The sequence below is a fragment of the Budorcas taxicolor genome, chromosome 10 (genome assembly GCF_023091745.1).
Source record: "Budorcas taxicolor isolate Tak-1 chromosome 10, Takin1.1, whole genome shotgun sequence".
NCBI classification, from domain to species: Eukaryota; Metazoa; Chordata; class Mammalia; order Artiodactyla; family Bovidae; genus Budorcas; species Budorcas taxicolor.
Genome location: NC_068919.1, coordinates 16650387 through 16654324, shown reverse-complemented (window position 1 = coordinate 16654324; position 3938 = coordinate 16650387).

Genomic DNA, 3938 nt, shown 5'->3' with positions numbered 1-3938 from the left:
GGGATTGAATCTGCACCCCGTGCATGGAAAGGCAAAGTCTGGACCCCTGGGGAAGTCCAGAGCTCATCTCTAATAGTGAAATTAGCTGTGAGAGAGGTGAAAGGGGGAAATATTTCTGTAGAAGGGAGGGAGGAGAGATGGGGCACTCAAGATCACCTAGATATGAAGTCTGCTCTCGCTGACTTTCCATTTCCTCCTTTGTGAGAGAAATGAGTCAAGGCTGATCTTGAATGACAACTCTTTTTACCAGAATCCTCGGGTCATTTTCGGTGGTAAACTTGCGTTTGAACCATGTGTGTGGGCGTGGTGCCCACCACACTTTTTCTGTCCCCTGTCTTCTAAATTCAAACCGGAAGCGATTCCGGCGTAGTGTTGATGATAGCAAAGCTATTACAGCCCACATTTCTCAACCTCAGGGAACGTGATTGCTGGGGGTTTTCTTCGGGAAACTCACTCCTTCCCTGGTCTGAGATAGTCTGAAGATCTGCTGTGTATGTTTATTTCACCCTGTTTCCGAAGCAGAAGTCACATACAAGGGATGACGTGTACCGTCTGTGTGTCCTTGCGCTCAGAGCCCCAACATGGCTTCTAGCAAATGTCTTTTGTGGGGCATATCAAAAAAATAATAGGGCTTCCCTGGTGGCTCACTGGTAAAGAATCCACTTGCCAGTGTAGGAGACATGGGTTCAATCACTGGTCCGGGAAAATCCCACATGCCGTGGCTCAACTAAGACCATACGCAACTATCGAGCCTGTGCTCTAGAGCCTGGAAACGGTAACTACTGAAGCCCTAGGCCTGTGCTCTGCAGCAGCAGAAGCCACTACAACAAGAAGCCTGCACATGACGACAAAGGGTAGCCCCCACCTGACACAACCAGAGAAGAGCCCATGCAGCAAAGCCCCAGCACAGCCAGAAGAAGCAGCACGTGTACACCCGCGGCGGGTTCGTGGGGATGCACGGCGAAACCAACACGATGCTGTAAAGTAATTAGCCTCCAATTAAAAGAAATAAATTTAAATAAATAGTCATTTTTTAAATAACAGTACCTAATATCACTGCAGATGGTGACTGCAGCCATGAAATTAAAAGATGCTTACTCCTTGGAAGAAAAGTTATGACCAACCTAGATAGCATATTCAAAAGCAGAGACATTACTTTGCCAACTAAGGTCTGTCTAGTCAAGGCTATGGTTTTTCCAGTGGTCATGTATGGATGTGAGAGTTGGACTGTGAAGAAGGCTGAGCGCCGAAGAATTGATGCTTTTGAAGTGTGGTGTTGGAGAAGACTCTTGAGAGTCCCTAGGACTGCAAGGAGATCCAACCAGTCCATTCTGAAGGAGATCAGCCCTGGGATTTCTTTGGAAGGAATGATGCTGAAGCTGAAACTCCAGTACTTTGGCCACCTCATGCGAAGAGTTGACTCATTGGAAAAGACTCTGATGCTGGGAGGGATTGGGGGCAGGAGGAGAAGGGGACGACCAAGGATGAGATGGCTGAATGGCATCACTGACTCGATGGACGTGAGTCTGAGTGAACTCCAGGAGTTGGTGATGGACAGGGAGGCCTGGCGTGCTGCGATTCATGGGGTTGCCAAGAGTCAGACACGACTGAGCAACTGAACTAAATATTGGTACAATGCTTTTCAGTCTATGAAACATGGCCACACTTATTATTCTATTTAAGACTACTGATAACTCCAAAAGGGTAATTATTTCACAAAAGCATAAACCAAGATTCAGAGAGGTAAGTGACTTGTCTAAGATCACACAGCTAGTAATAAAAATAATTGAGATTAAAATTTAGGTAGTAATACAAAGTACCCCTTCCACCTAATCAGATGGTGTCTCTCCCATACCCTCAGCTTGATGGCCACAATCCTTATTCCCCAGTAAGAGCATCTTTTATGCCAGAATCAATAAGAATAGACTTAGGGCATAACCTCCCCTCACTTCCCTGGGAAAGGGGACAGAGGGTCACAGCATCACCACAAAATGAGTCACCTGGATCTTATTGAACTGTAATAAAAAGGGGGAAAAAAGACTTTAAAGCCTGTCCACATGCTCTCCTACCACTGGCCTGGCTCTCTTTGGAGCCGCTGGGCTGGTCTTACTTTGCAAGGCCAGGCCAAGTGGTACCCTGTCCACCCACGTGACAGAGCTCCCCTAGGACCAATGCCTACAGGTCTCTCCTCTCTGCTCTCCAGTCTGGCGCTGTCAGAAGCTGGTTGCATCTTCTCTACACCTCTCTACACCTCTCTCTATCTGTAAAGTGGGAATGATCTCCACTTTCCTGTCACCATTCTCCACTAGGAATGGAGAGGAAGGCAAAAGTTCTTCCTTGAGTCACAGTTTCTTAAAGGATTTGGTCTTTTTATAGAGGTGATAACTGAATTAAAGGTAAGAGCAAGAGTGACCTCAATGCTACGTGGTAAGAGGACTCCAGAGGAGAAATTAATTCCATGGAATATTCTAGGGAACCAAATCTTCTTCTTTTTAAATTTCTGGCCATATCTCGCAGCATGCAGGATCCTAGTCCTTGACCAGGAATCAAACTCATGCATTGGAAAGCAAAGTCTTAACCACTGGACTTCCAAGGAAGTCCCAGGGGGAACCAAGGCTTCTAAATAATTAGAAGCTCTTTTGATTACAACTCATGGGGCTACAAACCCTTCTACTCCAGAAAGCGAGCCTTTCTAGGGTTGTGAGTGGAGATGACCTTGCTGGTGTGGATTCTGCCCAGGGCCCCCCTTCCCAGGGTGAGACCAAGGGGTGACTGTGGGAGACAGTGCCAAGCGGACCTGGAGCTCAGATAGATTCCATCGTAGCTAGTTCTGAGTCCAAAATTCCTTCGTTCCTTTGGTTTCTTTCTCAAAATGGTCAAGTATGGTAAAACCTCAGTTGCACAGGGGCAGTATTTCATTGTATCACAGCCATAGAAAAATGTACTGAAATGTGTATGAATAATTGCCATTATTTCTGTGGATACATCTTGCCAGTCACCGTGATCTGCTACTGTTGTCACTTTGATAAAAAGCCCTCAGAGACATGGTTTTCTCCATCTGAACAATGAAAGAGTTGCATTTCGTTGTCTTAGAGGCCCCTTCCAGAGTGAATACTTGCTTGGAATGATAAAACAAAACATCCAGAGCCTTTAAGACTCCGTGCGGGGGAGTGGGGGGAAGAATTCACCACCACTCATCCAGGTTCAGTGGGAATAGATGATGTTGCGTGGATGAACCATCTCTGCCTGTTTCCCTCCCTATTGTCTTTCCTTTGAGAGTCCTAACCCAGTGTTGCCACTGCTTACACAAAAGCTGGCCATCATATTGAAACCCTAGGCTGTTTCCTATCATTGTCTGCTTCTCTGCTGATGATCCCCCAGGAACTTGCTAACATGTGAGCTTCCTGAGGGCAAGAATCACATCTCCATCTCTATTAGGGCTTTCTGAAGAAAATGAATTAAAGGCAATAGGATAGATAGATAGATAGATAGATAGACACAGATGCATATATGTGTGCATATGTGTATCTGTATATATACTGAAGGCTGGGGAAGTGAGGGCGGGAGAGAGAGAGAAATAAATTTCTTTTAAGGAATTGGTTCATATAGTAACAGGCTGGCAGGTCCAAAATTCATAGAGTAGGCTGACAGGCCAGACATTTAGGTAAGAGTTAATGTTGCAATCTCCCATTTAAATTCCACAGGATGTCAGGCTGGCAACTTGGGCAGCATTTCTACAGTGCAGTCTTGAGAATTCCCTCTCCTGGGAAACTCAACTTTTGCTCTTAAGGCCTTCAACTGATTGGATAAGGCCCACCCACTGGATGAAGGGTAATCTGCTTCACTCATTAACTTCAATATTAATGACATTAATAAATAATTAAGGCAACATCTAGACTAATGTTTGACCAAATGGCTGGCTAATGATCATAGCCTGG